Source organism: Oncorhynchus tshawytscha, linkage group LG27, assembly GCF_018296145.1.
Source record: "Oncorhynchus tshawytscha isolate Ot180627B linkage group LG27, Otsh_v2.0, whole genome shotgun sequence".
Taxonomy (NCBI): Eukaryota; Metazoa; Chordata; class Actinopteri; order Salmoniformes; family Salmonidae; genus Oncorhynchus; species Oncorhynchus tshawytscha.
In genome coordinates, this window is record NC_056455.1 from 2335247 (window position 1) to 2353245 (window position 17999).

Genomic DNA, 17999 nt, shown 5'->3' on the forward strand with positions numbered 1-17999 from the left:
TTGCAAATTATGGTGGAAAATACATATTTGGTCAATAAAAGTTTATCTCAATACTTTGTTATATACCCTTTGTTGGCAATGACAGAGGTCAAACGTTTTCTGTAAGTCTTCACAAGGTTTTCACACACTGTTGCTGGTATTTTGGCCCATTCCTCCATGCAGATCTCCTCTAGAGCAGTGATGTTTTGGGGCTGTTGCTGGGCAACACTGACTTTCAACTCCCTCCAAAGATTTTCTATGGGGTTGAGATCTGGAGACTGGCTAGGCCACTCTAGGACCTTGAAATGCTTCTTACGAAGCCACTCCCTCGTTGCCCGGGTGGTGTGTTTGGGATCATTGTCATGCCGAAAGACCCAGCCATGTTTCATCTTCAATGCCCTTGCTGATGGAAGGAGGTTTTCACTCAAAATCTCACGATACATGGCCCCATTCATTCTTTCCTTTACACGGATCAGTCGTCCTGGTCCCTTTGCAGAAAAACAGCCCCAAAGCATGATGTTTCCACCCCCATGCTTCACAGTAGGTATGGTGTTCTTTGGATGCAACTCAGTATTCTTTGTCCTCCAAACACGACGAGTTGAGTTTTTACCAAAAAGTTATATTTTGGTTTCATCTGACCATATGACATTCTCCCAATCTTCTTCTGGATCATCCAAATGCTCTCTAGCAAACTTCAGACGGGCCTGGACATGTACTGGCTTAAGCAGGGGGATACGTCTGGCACTGCAGAATTTGAGTCCCTGGTGGCGTAGTGTGTTACTGATGGTAGGCTTTGTTACTTTGGTCCCAGCTCTCTGCTGGTCATTCACTAGGTCCCCCCATGGGGTTCTGGGATTTTTGCTCACCGTTCTTGTGATCATTTTGACCCCACGGGGTGAGATCTTGCGTGGAGCCCCAGATCGAGGGAGATTATCAGTGGTCGTGTATGTCTTCCATTTCCTAATAATTGCTCCCACAGTTGATTTCTTCAAACTAAGCTGCTTACCTATTGCAGATTCAGTCTTCCCAGCCTGGTGCAGGTCTACAATTTTGTTTCTGGTGTCCTTTGACAGATCTTTGGTCTTAGCCATAGTGGAGTTTGGAGTGTGACTGTTTGAGGTTGTGGACAGGTGTCTTTTATACTGATAACAAGTTCAAACAGGTGCCATTAATACAGGTAACGAGTGGAGGACAGAGGAGCCTCTTAAAGAAGAAGTTACAGGTCTGTGAGAGAAATCTTGCTTGTTTGTAGGTGACCAAATACTTATTTTCCACCATAATTTGCAAATAAATTCATTAAAATTCCTACAATGTGATTTTCTGGATTTTTTTTCTCATTTTGTCTGTCATAGTTGAAGTGTACCTATGATGAAAATTACAGGCCTCTCTCATATTTTTAAGTGGGAAAACTTGCACAATTGGTGGCTGACTAAATACTTTTTTGCCCCACTGTATACAGTGCATTCGGAAAGCATTCAGACCCTTTGCACTTTTCTACATTTTGTTACGTTAGAGAAATATCTTATTTACATAAGTATTCAGACCCTTTGCTATGAGACTCGAAATTGTGCTCAGGTGCATCAGTCATCCTTGATAATCAAAATGATTGGACATGATTTGGAAAGGCACACACCTGTCTATATAAGGTGCCACAGTTGACAATGCATGTCAGAGCAAAAACCAAGCCATGAGGTCGAATGAATTTTCTGTAGAGCTCCGAGACATCATTGTGTCGAAGCACAGTTCTGGGGAAGGGTACCAAAAAATGTCTGCAGCGTTGAAGGGCCCCAAGAACACAGTGGCCTCCATCATTCTTGTGAGGTAGAAGTCCGTCACTGACCACGGGCAGCATTTGGTACTTTAACGCACACACACATTCATCACTCCTCCCTGCTCCGTTATAAGATAAGTTAACAATGTGTGTCGACACACAAGTTAACTTCTCTGTCTTAGTACATACAGTGCCTTGCGAAAGTATTCGGCCCCCTTGAACTTTGCGACCTTTTGCCACATTTCAGGCTTCAAACATAAAGATATAAAACTGTATTTTTTTGTGAAGAATCAATAACAAGTGGGACACAATCATGAAGTGGAACGACATTTATTGGATATTTCAAACTTTTTTAACAAATCAAAAACTGAAAAATTATTCAGCCCCCTTAAGTTAATACTTTGTAGCGCCACCTTTTGCTGCGATTACAGCTGTAAGTCGCTTGGGGTATGTCTCTATCAGTTTTGCACATCGAGAGACTGAATTTTTTTCCCATTCCCCCTTGCAAAACAGCTCGAACTCAGTGAGGTTGGATGGAGAGCATTTGTGAACAGCAGTTTTCAGTTCTTTCCACAGATTCTCGATTGGATTCAGGTCTGGACTTTGACTTGGCCATTCTAACACCTGGATATGTTTATTTTTGAACCATTCCATCGTAGATTTTGCTTTATGTTTTGGATCATTGTCTTGTTGGAAGACAAATCTCCGTCCCAGTCTCAGGTCTTTTGTAGACTCCATCAGGTTTTCTTCCAGAATGGTCCTGTATTTGGCTCCATCCATCTTCCCATCAATTTTAACCATCTTCCCTGTCCCTGCTGAAGAAAAGCAGGCCCAAACCATGATGCTGCCACCACCATGTTTGACAGTGGGGATGGTGTGTTCAGGGTGATGAGCTGTGTTGCTTTTACGCCAAACATAACGTTTTGCATTGTTGCCAAAAAGTTCAATTTTGGTTTCATCTGACCAGAGCGCCTTCTTCCACATGTTTGGTGTGTCTCCCAGGTGGCATGTGGCAAACTTTAAACGACACTTTTTATGGATATCTTTAAGAAATGGCTTTCTTCTTGCCACTCTTCCATAAAGGCCAGATTTGTGCAATATACGACTGATTGTTGTCCTATGGACAGAGTCTCCCACCTCAGCTGTAGATCTCTGCAGTTCATCCAGAGTGATCATGGGCCTCTTGGCTGCATCTCTGATCAGTCTTCTCCTTGTATGAGCTGAAAGTTTAGAGGGACGGCCAGGTCTTGGTAAATTTGCAGTGGTCTGATACTCCTTCCATTTCAATATTATCACTTGCACAGTGCTCCTTGGGATGTTTAAAGCTTGGGAAATCTTTTTGTATCCAAATCCGGCTTTAAACTTCTTCACAACAGTATCTCGGACCTGCCTGGTGTGTTCCTTGTTCTTCATGATGCTCTCTGCGCTTTTAACGGACCTCTGAGACTATCACAGGGCAGGTGCATTTATACGGAGACTTGATTACACACAGGTGGATTGTATTTATCATCATTAGTCATTTAGGTCAACATTGGATCATTCAGAGATCCTCACTGAACTTCTGGAGAGAGTTTGCTGCACTGAAAGTAAAGGGGCTGAATAATATTGCATGCCCAATTTTTCAGTTTTTGATTTGTTAAAAAAGTTTGAAATATCCAATAAATGTCGTTCCTCTTCATGATTGTGTCCCACTTGTTGTTGATTCTTCACAAAAAAATACAGTTTTATATCTTTATGTTTGAAGCCTGAAATGTGGCAAAAGGTCGCAAAGTTCAAGGGGGCTGAATACTTTCACAAGGCACTGTACATTTCACACTTATGTTAATGTTCATATTTAATGCAAGCAATATGTATTTTACTTATCGATTTTATGGATGAGCGCGTTGTTTGTTTGTTCTGTTCCTCTCTCTCTCCATCTCTGTAGGCCTACTCTACGTGACATATCGTGGCAGTGGTGGGATGGCACACCGCAAATCAGTGAAGTCCAACAAGAGAGGCAAAGGAATGCGTACAGGATTGCGTTCTCAGCAGCAGCATCAACTGTCAGAAAAAGTACCTGAAGTTGAACCGGGGTGGAATACCATGGAATTGTCTGGTGAAGAAGAGGTAAAGTATGAGAAACTAGGAGCCCGATCAAGGGGCCAAACACAACCAGAACCGTTTGAGCTACCGGTTGAACCAGCAGATACAGCCAGAAAAGACCAGCTGACTGAAGGAGCAGTTGGGGGACCAGAACCACACCCAACAATGGTAGCCCTTTTCCAGCAACTGTTCACCTGACTTGAGCAGGAGTTACGGGGTCTACGCCAATCAATCCTCACAGCTCCTCACCAAGCGGAACTCGTCAGTGAGAGCCCAAGATTGGGTTTGCCAACACCAGGACGACAAAGGCTTGACGCAGCAGGGACTTCAACTCCACAGCAGGCTCCCCAAACAGTAATTAGGCCAGCCCCAGCACCAGGAGACCAGTCCAGCAGTGTTAATGTCCATTAAAAATCCTACAATGTGATTTTCTGGATTTTTTTTCTTATTTTGTCTGTCATAGTTGAAGTGTACCTATGATGCAAATTACAGGCCTCTCTCATCTTTTTAAGTGGGAGAACTTGCACAATTGGTGGCTGACTAAATACTTTTTGCCCCACTGTATAAGTCTCTGCTAGGTAAAGCTCTGCCTTATCTCAGCTCACTGGTCACCATAACAACACCCACCCGTAGCACGCGATCCAGCAGGTATATCTCACTGGCCATCCCCAAAGCCAACACCCCCTTTGGCTGCCTTTCCTTACAGTTCCCTGCTGCCAATGACTGGAACGAATTGCAAAAATCACTCAAGTTTGAGACTTATTTCTCCCTCACTAACTTTCAGCATCAGCTGTCTGAGCAGCTCACCGATCGCTGCAGGTGTACACAGCCCATCTGTAAATAGCCCATCCAACTACCTACCTCATCCCCATATTGTTTTTATTTACTTGTTTTGCTCTTTTGCAAGCCAGTATTTCTACTTGCACATCATCATCTGCACATCTATCACTCCAGTGTTAATTTGCTAAATTGTAATTACTTCGCTACTATGGCCTATTTACGGCCTTACCTCCTCACTCCATTTGAGATTTTTCTATTGTTATAGAAATTGTTCTATTGTTATTGACTGTACTTTTTTTTATCCCATGTGTAACTCTGTGTTGTTTGTGTCACACTGCTTTGCTTTGTCTTGGCCAGGTCGCAGTTGTAAATGAGAAGTTGTTCTCAGCTGGCCTACCTGGTTAAATAAAGGTGAAATAAAAACAAAAATAAAAATGAGATTCAAGCAATCTAAATACAGTAATGCAACAGGTTATAAGGTAGTTTGCAAGGCAGGTAGAGCCTAAAAGTAATCTACTTATTATTTTTGTTTCTTTTTTATTTAACCTTTATTTAACTAGGCAGTTAAGTCAGTTAAGAACAAATTCTTATTTACTCACGTGTTATTTTAATGTGTTCTGTATAAAATGTCTATCTAGATAAGGGGTTATATTCCACTCACTGGTCACAATTATTTCTGTTCCAACTTGTAACTCCCATCCCGTGAACGGGATCGTTGTCATCATCTGACACTAATTAGCATAACGCAACGGACATAAATATTACTAGAAAATATTCCTATTCATGAAAATCACAAGTGAAATATATTGAAATACAGCTTAGCCTTTTGTTAATCACCCTGTCATCTCAGATTTTCAAAATATGCTTTACAGCCAAAGCAAGACAAGCATTTGTGTAAGTTTATCGATAGCCGAGCATAGCATTATGTCCAGCTAGCAGCAGGTAACTTGGTCATGAAAATCAGAAAAGCGATCAAATTAAATCGTTTACCTTTGATGAGCTTCGGATGTTTTTACTCACGAGACTCCCAGTTAGATAGCAAATGTTCCTTTTTTCCAAAAATATAATTTTTCTTGGCGAAATAGCTCCGTTTGTTCTTCACGTTTGGCTGAGAAATCGACTGGAAATTGCGGTCACGACAATACCGAAAAATGTAAAAAATAATCTAGAATGTCTATCTAGATTAGGGGTTATATTCCACTCACTGGTCACAATTTTTTCTGTTCCAATGGAAGTCAATTAACTAAGTAGACCAGACACAGCTGCTATCGCATGGTGTCTATGGGAGACACACCCCCTACAAGGTCATGAACAGTAAAAATCTTGTTTTTCATGAAAATTGAGGATATTTGGATGAAACCAGATCAAAGTATGATAACCAAAGTATGAAAAATGTCTGATGCTTCTACATTGATAAAGTTTGATCTTTCTGGTCCCTTCCCCCATGTCAAACACATGAATTCAGAAGACTTGGATTATTAAGTAGACAGGAATGGATGAAGAATGAACTATGATGGGAAAAAATGGCGGAGAGTACACGGAAGATGGCGGAGGCGGATGTTTTGTTTGAAACTGATGAGAGTGAGAAGGAGAATACAGAAGGAAACAAGGTAAGTAAAGGGGTCCTGGAGTAAATCCAGGCCTAGTTCTGACTGTTCTTTAAACGGAGTGAGGGTTTTGCATCGATCCAGATACCTGGGATGTCTGTTTGAAGTCTCAATGAAAATTAAAGCTGCGTTAGATGAGGTGGCATCAGTGAAAATAACAAGAAATCAGTTTATTTGGGGGTTTCGTATGTCCGAGGAGCAGAAGGAGCTTGCTTTGCACCTGAAAAAGATATAGGATTGGACTGTGTTGTGTGTGGATCTGCGAAGCAGGGTGCCTGTGAAGGGTGTTATCTCTGGAGTGGCACTAGAAGTGAGAGGATGTAACTGAATAAATAGATGCAGTGGTTGGTGCATGCCGACTGACCCGCATAGAGGAAGCCCACTCCATCTATTCTTTTGAATTATGTGAGATATCCTGTGAGAGTCTTCGTGCCCAAACCCATGCGGTGGGATAAATGTAAACCATTTGGACATGTCAAGTGTATATAGACGGGAGGAGTATCGCATGCCAGTTGAGGCTAAATGCTGTAAATGTGGTGGTGAACATGCACCAGAATTCATGAAGTGCCCAGTTAGAGTGAAGGAGACGGAGGTGGCAAGTATAAGGGCTGTCCAGCATGTCTCCTATCCGGAGGCAGTGAGAAGAAGGGAGTAAAGGTGAAGAAACCATGGTAGTTTGGTCCGCGGTCAAGCAACCACCCCTTATCACTGTCAAATGCTCCCTAAAACACTTCAGCGAGCAGGCCTTTCTAATCGACATGGCCCGGGTATCCTGGAAGGATATTGACCTCATCCCGTCAGTAGAGGATGCCTGGATGCTCTTTAAAAGTGCTTTCCTCACCATCTTAAATAAGCTTGCCCCATTCAAAAAATGTAGGACTAAGAACAGATATAGCCCTTGGTTCACCCCAGTCTTCCTATTTCGCAACAAAGCCTCCTTCACTCATGCTGCCAAACATGCCCTCGAAAAAATGACTATCCTACCGATCCTCGACTTCGGGGATGTCATTTACAAAATAGCCTCCAACACTCTACTCAGCAAACTGGATGCAGTCTATCAGTGCCATCTGTTTTGTCACCAAAGCCCCATATACCACCCACCACTGCGACCTGTATGCTCTCATTGGCTGGCCCTCGCTACATATTCGTTGCCAGACCCACTGGCTCGAAGTCATCTATAAGTCTTTGCTAGGTAAAGCCCCGCCTTATCTCAGCTCACTGGTCACCATAACAACACCCACCCGTAGCACGTGCTCCAGCAGGTATATTTCACTGGTCATCCCCAAAGCCAAAGCCTTTCCTTCCAGTTCTCTGCTGTCAATGACTGGAACGAATTGCAAAAATCACTGAAGCTGGAGACTTATATCTCCCTCACTAACTTTAAGCACCAGCTGTCAGAGCAGCTTACCGATCACTGTACCTGTACACAGCCAATCTGTAAATAGCACACCCAACTACCTCATCCTAATATTGTTATTTATATTTTTGCTCTTTTGCACCCCAGTATCTCTACTTGCACATCATTATCTGCACATCTTTCACTCCAGTATTAATGCTAAATTGTAATTATTTTCGTCTCTAGGGCCTATTTATTGCGTACCTCCCTACTCTTCTACATTTGCACACACTGTACATAGATTTCTATTTTTCTTTTCTTTTGTGTTATTGATTGTACGTTTGTTTATGTGTAACTCTGTGTTGTTGTTTTTGTCGCACTGCTTTGCTTTATCAGGACACAGTTGTAAATGATACCTTGTTCTCAACTGGCCTACCTGGTTAAATAAAGGTTAAATAAAAAAATATAGTAAGCCTATAGCACAAATGCAGGACGTTTATTGCATATTACATTTTGAAATTCTTGCCATGCTTGACTACGTTGAATACACAAATCATTTGAATGATTTAAGAGTGCAATTATCTTTTATCTTTGTATTATTACAAGTGTCAAGACAGATAATTCACTGGTTTGCAGCAAAAATGCATCGTCCTTCAGTTAGCTTCATTCAACGGTAGACACTCCATATGGCTATTGGAAAATATGAAATGTATCTTTCACTATCTTCCTAGTTTGAGATGATAGTGAAAGTAATCAAAAGTTTAGTTTAGCAACCAGAGGGTGATACAGTCTATTGCCCAATCGGCTTAAAGTGGTCCTATGGACGGATACTCCAATCTCCTTGCTTTGCATCTCCTTCAGGGTTATCTTTGGTCTTTTTGTTGCTTTTCTGATTAATGCCCACCTTGCCTGGTCTGTGAATTTTGGGGGGCGGCCTTCTCTAGGCAGGTTTGTTGTGGTGCCATATTCTTAAATTTTTTAAATAATGGACTTAATGGTGCTCCGTGGGATGTTCAAAGTTTCTGATATTTTTTATAACTCAACCCTGATCTGTACTTCTCCACAAGTTTGTCCCTGACTTGTTTGGCGAGATCCTTGGTCTTCATGGTGCCGCGTGCTTGGTGGTAGCGTTGCAGACTGGTGTATATATATACTGAGATCATGTGACAGACCATGTGGTACTTATAGTGCACACAGGTGGACATTATTTAACTAAATTATGTGACTTCTGAAGGTCATTGGTTGCACCTGATCTTATTTAGGGGCTTCATAGCAAAGGTGGATATACATATGAACACACCACTGTTAAGTAAACATTTGTATTGTTTTATATTTTTTTAAACAAGTCATTTTTTTCATTTCACTTCACTTATTTGGACTATTTTGTGTATGTCCATTACATGAAGTCCCCCAAGGGGGATGAATACTTTTGCAAGGCACTGTATATTAATAAGCCCTAAGAGTTCAACAGTGCCGCTCTGTATTTGTGTACAGAGCGGCACTGTATGATATACCCCCCTCTGTCAATAATTGACATCTTCTGTCTCTGTGTGGGTTGGAGTGTTCTCTTTAATGGTGTGAGTTTGACTGACAGCTCAGGGTGTCTCTGCGGAGTCATGCACTCTGCTCTCTGCATTCATTAATAAAGACAGTATATGCATCCCAAATGGCACCCCATTCCCTTCACAGTGCACTACTATAGACCAGTGCCCATGGATGTTATAAAGGGAATAGGTTGCCCTTTGGGACGTATACTTTCAAAACTACTTCATTAACACATAGGCTAGTACATTGATACAGTAGATTCTGAAAGTATTCAGACCACTGAACTTTTCCCACATTTTGTTACGTTATAGCCTTATTCTACAATTGATAAAATAACGTTTTTCCCTCATCAATCTACACACAACACCCCATAATGAAAAATAAAAAACAGGTTTTTAGACATTTTTGAAAAATGTATTAAAAATAAACTGAAATATTGCATTTACTTAAGTATTCAGACTCTTTACTCAGTACTTTGTTGAAGCACCTTTGGCAGCAATTACAGCCTTGAGTCCTCTTGGGTATGACGCTACAAGCTTGGCACAACTGTATTTGGGGAGTTTCTCCAATTCCTCTCTACAGATCTTGCCAAGCTATGTCAGGTTGGATGGGGAGCGTCGCTGCACAGCTATTTTAAATTCTCTCCAGAGATGTTTGATCGGGTTCATGTCCGGGCTCTGGCTGGGCCACTCAAGGACATTGAGACTTGTCCCGAAGCCACTCTTTCATTGTCCTGGCTGTGTGCTTAGGGTTGTTGTCCTGTTGGAAGTTGAACCTTCATCCCAGTCTGAGGTCCTGAGCGCTCTGGAGTAGGTTTACATCAAGAATTGTTCTGTACTTTGCTCTGTCCATCTTTTCCTTGATCTTGACTAGTCTCCCAGTCCCTACCCCTAAAAAACATCCCCGCAAGATGGAGCTAGCACCACCATGCTTTGCCGTAAGGATGGTTTTGGCCAGGTGATGAGCGGTGCCTGGTATCCTCCAGACATGACACTTGGCATTCAGGCCAAAGAGTTCAATCTTGGTTTCATCAGACCAGAGAATCTTCTTTCTCATGGTCTGAGAGTCTATTAAGTGCCTTTTGGCAAACTCCAAGCAGGCTGTCATGTGCCTTTTACTGAGGAGTGGTTTCTGTCTGGCCACTCTACCACAAAGGCCTGATTGGTGGAGTGCTGCAGAGATGGTTGTCCTTCTGGAACTTTCTCCCATCTCCACAGATGAAATCTGGAGCTCTGTCAGAGTGACCATCGGGTTCTTGGTCACCCCCCTGACCAAGGTCCTTCTCCCCCGATTGCAGTTTGGATGGGCAGCCAGCTCTAGGAAGAGTCTTGCTGGTTCCATATTTCTTTTCCATTTAAGAATGTTTGAGGCCACTGTGTTCTTGGGGATCTTCAATGCTGCAGACATTTCTGCCACGACACAATCCTGTCAAGGAGCTCTACGGACAATTCCTTCGACCTCGTGGATTATTTTTAGCTCTGACATGCACTGTCAACTGTGGAACCTTATATAGACAGGTGTGTGACTTTCCAAATAATGTCCAATCAATTGAATTTACAAAAGGTGGACTCCAATCAAGTTGTAGAAACATCTCACGGATGATCAATGGAAACAGGATGCACCTGAGCTCAATTTCAAGTCTCATAGCAAAGGGTCTGAATACTTTTTTAAATAAAGGTATGTTTTATATACATTTGCAAACATTTCTAAAAACCTGTTTGTCTTGTCTTTATTGTGTGTAGATTGATGAGGGAAAAAGTAATTTAATCAATTTTAGAATAAGGTTGTAAAATGTGAAAAAGGTGAAGGTCTGAATACTTTTCGAATGCATACACAGGTCAGACCCCTGGATACCCCCTCTCTCTCTGTTCATTGTTCTTTTGGGATGCAGAATAATGCCAGGTTTGTCAATGACATTCACAACACAATCATCTAAATAGCAAACTATAAAAACATTTCTGATATTGATGAGAATGTCTATCCCCTCATTGTTATTCTAGATTTTCTAAGATTCTTCTTGACCATTTCAAAGAAGTTTGTGCTGGATTGGATGCAGGCCAGGGGTGCCTATAATTGCCTTTTCATTATGGAGATCAAAACGGTTGGTTATTATTCCAGTAAGACACAACAATTGTTGCCTGCTGAGAAAAATCTATAATTTTCATAAAATAATGAATTTCATTCTGTTCACCCTCCATTTCAGGTTCACCCTTTCTAAGACATACAGTGGGGCAAAAAAGTATTTAGTCAGCCACCAATTGTGCAAGTTGTCCCACTTAAAAATATGACAGAGGCCTGTAATTTTCATCATAGGTACACTTCAACTATGACAGACAAAATGAGAAGAAAAAAAATCCAGAAAATCACATTGTAGGATTTTTTATGAATTTATTTGCAAATTATGGTGGAAAATAAGTATTTGGTCACCTACAAACAAGCAAGATTTCTGGCTCTCACAGACCTGTAACTTCTTCTTTAAGAGGCTCCTCTGTCCTCCACTCGCTACCTGTATTAATGGCACAGGTTTGAACTTGTTATCAGTATAAAAGACACCTGTCCACAACCTCAAAAAGTCACACTCCAAACTCCACTATGGCCAAGACCAAAGAGCTGTCAAAGGACACCAGAAACAATAGGTAAGCAGCTTGGTTTGAAGAAATCAACTGTGGGAGCAATTATTAGGAAATGGAAGACATACAAGAGTACTGATAATCTCCCTCGATCTGGGGCTCCACGCTAGATCTCTCCACGTGGGGTCAAAATGATCACAAGAACGGTGAGCAAAAATCCCAGAACCACACGGGGGGACCTAGTGAATATTTTATTTTACTAGGCAAGTCAGTTAAGAACAAATTCTTATTTTCAATGACAGCCTAGGAACAGTGGGTTAACTGCCTGTTCAGGGGCAGAACGACAGATTTGTACCTTGTCAGCTCAGGGATTCAAACTTGAAACCTTTCGGTTACTAGTCCAATGCTCTAACCACTAGGCTACCCTGCCACCCATGACCTGCAGAGAGCTGGGACCAAAGTAACAAAGCCTACCATCAGTAACACACTACGCCGTCAGGGACTCAAATCCTGCAGTGCCAGATGTGTCCCCCTGCTTAAGCCAGTACATGTCCAGGCCCGTCTGAAGTTTGCTAGAGAGCATTTGGATGATCCAGAAGAAGATTGGGAGAATGTCATTTGGTCAGATGAAACCAAAATATAACTTTTTGGTAAAAACTCAACTCGTCGTGTTTGGAGGACAAAGAATGCTGAGTTGCATCCAAAGAACACCATACCTACTGTGAAGCATGGGGGTGGAAACATCATGCTTTGGGGCTGTTTTTCTGCAAAGGGACCAGGACGACTGATCCGTGTAAAGGAAAGAATGAATGGGGCCATGTATCGTGAGATTTTGAGTGAAAACCTCCTTCCATCAGCAAGGGCATTGAAGATGAAATGTGGCTGGGTCTTTCAGCATGACAATGATCCCAAACACACCGCTCGGGCAACGAAGGAGTGGTGTCGTAAGAAGCATTTCAAGGTCCTGGAGTGGCCTAGCCAGTCTCCAGATCTCAACCTCATAGAAAATCTTTGGAGGGAGTTGAAAGTCCGTGTTGCCCAGGAACAGCCCCAAAACATCACTGCTCTAGAGGAGATCTGCATGGAGGAATGGGCCAAAAAACCAGCAACAGTGTGTGAAAACCTTGTGAAGACTTACAGAAAACGTTTGACCTCTGTCATTGCCAACAAAGGGTATATAACAAAGTATTGAGATAAACTTTTGTCATTGACCAAATACTTATGTTCCACCATAATTTGCAAATAAATTCATTTAAAAAATCCTACAATGTGATTTTCTGGATTTTTTTTCTCATTTTGTCTGTCATAGTTGAAGTGTACCTATGATGAAAATTACAGGCCTCTCTCATCTTTTTAAGTGGGAGAACTTGCACAATTGGTGGCTGACTAAATACTTTTTTGCCCCACTGTACCTTTGCCATGCAGTTCTAGATAACTGACAGCAGAGGTCACTAACCCATCATGAATGGAATGGTATTATTCTCACTGTGAAACATGGGTGGCACTGTCTACCCTGGTAACAATGGGCTTGGTGGTCACATCTTTTTAAGTCTAATAAAATTAGAGAGTTGGGAATTACATTTTTTTGAATATAGGGAGCTAAAGATAAAATCACAATTATGTTTAAACTGTATATGCTATTGAAAAGGGTAACGTTTTTATTTAACCTTTATTTAACTAGGCATGTCAGTTAAAAACAAATTCTTATTTATTTTTTGGGATTAAAAAAAATAAATAAATACAATATAAATATAGGACACAACACACATTCAAACAAGAGAGACAACACTACACAAAGAGAGACCTAAAGAGAACAACATAGCAAGGCAGCAACACAACATAACAACAACATGGTAGCAGCACAAAACATGGTACAAACATTATTGGGCACAGACAACAGCACAAAGGGCAAGAAGGTAGAGACAACTATACATCACACAAAGCAGCCACAACTGTCAGTAAGAGTATCCATGATTGAGTCTTTGAATGAAGAGATTGAGATAAAAATGTCCAGTTTGTGTGTTTGTTGCAGCTCGTTCCAGTCGCTAGCTGCAGTGAACTGAAAAGAGGAGCGACCCAGGGATGTGTGTGCTTTGGGGACCTTTAACAGAATGTGTCTGGCAGAACGGGTGTTGTATGTGGAGGATGAGGGCTGCAGTAGATATCTCAGATAGGGGGGAGTGAGGCCTTTTATAAATAAGCATTGAGTGCAGTGATGTGTCCTATAAGGAGCATCGCCGAAAGGTAAAGAACATCTAGCCGCTCGAGAGCAACCTTACATGCCGATCTATAAATTATGTCTCCGTAATCTAGCATGGTCATCTGGTCATCTGAATCAGGGTTAGTTTGGCAGCTGGGGTGAAAGAGGAGTGATTATGATAGAGGAAACCAAATCTAGATTTAACTTTATCCTGCAGCTTTGATATTTGCTGAGAGAAGGATGTAAAACAAAGTGCTTTATAAACACCTTTGATTGATTGACAGTGCACTGTCTAGCCTACTCCCAAGTACTTGACTATCTCAAGCTCTAAACCCTCAGAGGTAGTAATAACACCTGTGGGAAGAGGGGCATTCTTCTTACCAAACCAAAATACCTTTGTTTTGGAGGTGTTCAGGACAAGGGTAGCGAAAGCTTGTTGGACACGAAGAAAGCTTTGTTGTAGAGCATTTAACACAAAATCCGTGGAGGGGCCAGCTGAGTATAAGACTCTATCATCTGCATATAAATGGATGAGAGGCCTTCCTACTGCCTGAGCTGTTGTTGACATAAATTGAGCTTCCATTAGGCTTCCATTAACACTATCATTCCATCACATCTTAAAGTACAATGCTATCTTGGAAATCAGTGCCATTTTGAAATTATTACCTTGAACAATCTGCTCCCATTGGATTCATGAACTGTAAATGAGCCAGTCTTTCAGAAATGCATTTACAAATAGCTTCTGAGCATACTTTTAAAAAAGTCAACAATTGAACTGTTGCAAATTCTCTTAATAGGCTGTGGGTGCATTTAAACAGGCAGCTAATTCTGACCAGTTACCAATAATTGCTAAGGCCAGTATTGCAATACTCGTTAGTATCGTGGCAAGGAAACAAAACATGAAGCGGATTTAACTTCTCTAGGAGTCAGGTCTACTTCGTGTTCTCATTTTTGCCATGGAAAAAACATTGCAATACTGCTGGTATCATCACAGCCCTACTAATTCTTCTGACCAATGAGATCAGCTCTTTTGCCAACAATTGCGCAAATGATCAGAATTGGGGTTCCTGTGTAAATGCAGCCTTTGACTATGGGCAAGATTCAGATCAGCTGCCCATCACCAACACGTCTTATTGTGAAAACTGGCAGCATTTAGCTGTATAGGAGTCTAATGGATATTTAGTGTATGTCCAAACTACTCTGGTAATACTATCAGCATGTTCAATAGAATTTTGACCATAAAATTAAAGATGATCCAATATACAATATGCACTGTATCAGTAACACTATCTAATTCATAAGCAGTGGCCTAGAGTCTGTGATTGTAGCTAGGAGGTCCTTCCTATAAAGCATTCATGAAAGAGTTCCTAGTCTCTCAGCCTCCTGTAACATACATATACAGTGCATTCGGAAAGTATTCAGACACCTTTTCTTTTTTCACAATTTGTTACATTACAGCCTTATTCTAAAATGAATAAAATAGTTTTTTCCCCCTCATCAATCTACACACAATTCCACATAATGACAAAGCAAAAACAGTTTTTTAGACATTGAACATTTATAATTACATTTTTACTGAAGTATTGCATTTACCTAAGTATTCAGACCCTTTAGTCAGTATTTTGTTGAAGTAGCTTTGGCAGCGATTACAGCCTCAAGTCTTCTTGGGTATGACGCTACAAGCTTGACGCTATGGAGCAGGTTTTGATCAAGGATCTCTGTACTTTGCTCCATTCATCTTTCCCTCGATCCTGACTAGTCTCCCAGTCCCTGACGCTGAAAAACATTCCCACTGCATGATGCTACCACCACCATGCTTCACCGTAGGAAGGATGCCAGGTTTCCCTCAGACGACACTCTTGGCGTTCAGGCCAAAGAGTTCAATCTTGGATTCATCAGACCAGAGAATGTTGTTTCTCATGGTCTGATAGTCCTTTAGGTGCCTTGGCAAAATCCAAGCGGGCTGTCAGGTGCCTTATACTGAGGAGTGTCTTCCGTTTGGCCACTCTACCAAAAAAGGCCGGATTGGTAGAGTGCTGCAGAGATGGTTGTCCTTCTGGATGGTCCTTCTTTCTCCACAGAGGAACTCTGGAGCTCTGTCAGAATGACCATCGGGTTCTTGGTCACCTCCCTGAACAAGGCCCTTCTCCCCTGATTGCTCACTTTGGCCGGGTGGTCAGCTCTAGGAAATGTCTTGGTGGTTCCAAACTTCTTCCATTTAAGAATTGTCACGTAGAGTAGGCCAGAAGGCGATACTGGAAAACATAACCTCTATCACGTAGAGTAGGCCAGAAGGCGATACTGGAAAACATAACCTCTATCACGTAGAGTAGGCCAGAAGGTGATACTGGAAAACATAACCTCTATCACGTAGAGTAGGCCAGAAGGCGATACTGGAAAACATAACCTCTATCACGTAGAGTAGGCCAGAAGGCGATACTGGAAAACCTAACCTCTATCACGTAGAGTAGGCCAGAAGGCGATACTGGAAAACATAACCTCTATCACGTAGAGTAGGCCAGAAGGCGATACTGGAAAACATAACCTCTATCAAAATGAAAAGATGGCGGAGCCAAAAATGTTTTTTCTGTGCTTCAGGGTGTTTATTTACAAAGTGATTCTGGAACAAAACCAACAGTACTGCCATCAAACATATACCTTATGGGACAGCTAAACACAATTCTGCCCCATCCACAGCTCAATCCAAAATGGCCTCCCCATGAACTGAAAGAGAGGCTTCTTTTGTAGGGCTAGCCCCTCCCCTCAGAACAATTAACACAAATTTATTAAGCAATTATCTAGTCAAACCTACATTTTCCATTAACTAAACATACGAAAGTACATACAATGCAACATGTTTATGAAACAATATCACAACTTAACAGTTACAAAATTACATTACTACTGACTGTCTTTCAATATGCACATTTACATTAATGAGCCATTTGGGACAGGCACTACAAAGTCAGCCCAATTCCCTTTCCTCGGGTCCTTATCCAGCATACACGGAAGCTACAGAGATGGAGAGAGAGGGGAGCAGAACAAACAAACAACGCGCTCATCCATAACATCGATAAGTACAATACATATTGCTTGTATTAAATATGAACATTGACATACGTGTGAAATGTATGTACTAAGACAGAGAAGTTAACTTGTGTGTCGACACACATTGTTAACTTATCTTATAACGGAGCAGGGAGGAGTGATGAATGTGTATGTGCGTTAAAGTACCAAATGCTGCCCGCGGTCAGTGACGGACTTCTACCTCACAAGAATGATGGAGGCCACTGTGTTCTTGGGGCCCTTCAACGCTGCAGACATTTTTTGGTACCCTTCCCCAGAACTGTGCTTCGACACAATGATGTCTCGGAGCTCTACAGAAAATTAATTTGACCTCATGGCTTGGTTTTTGCTCTGACATGCATTGTCAACTGTGGCACCTTCTATAGACAGGTGTGTGCTTTTCCAAATCATGTCCAATCATTTTGATTATCAAGGATAATCAATGGAAACAAGATGCACCCGAGCTCAATTTCGAGTCTCATAGCAAAGGGTCTGAATACTTATGTAAATAAGATATTTCTCTAACGTAACAAAATGTAGAAAAGTGCAAAGGGTCTGAATAGTTTCCGAATGCACTGTATACAGTGGGGCAAAAAAGTATTTAGTCAGCCACCAATTGTGCAAGTTTTCCCACTTAAAAATACGAGAGAGGCCTGTAATTATCATCATAGGTACACTTCAACTATGACAGACAAAATGAGAAAAAAAATCCAGAAAATCACATTGTAGGATTTTTAATGAATTAATTTGCTAATTATGGTGGAAAATAAGTATTTGGTCACCTACAAACAAGCAAGATTTCTGGCTCTCACAGACCTGTAACTTCTTCTTTAAGAGGCTCCTCTGTCCTCCACTCGTTACCTGTATTAATGGCACCTGTTTGAACTTGCTATCAGTATAAAAGACACCTGTCCACAACCTCAAACAGTCACACTCCAAACTTCACTATGACCAAGACCAAAGATCTGTCAAAGGACACCAGAAACAAAATTGTAGACCTGCACCTGGCTGGGAAGACTGAATCTGCAATAGGTAAGCAGCTGAAGAAATCAACTGTGGGAGC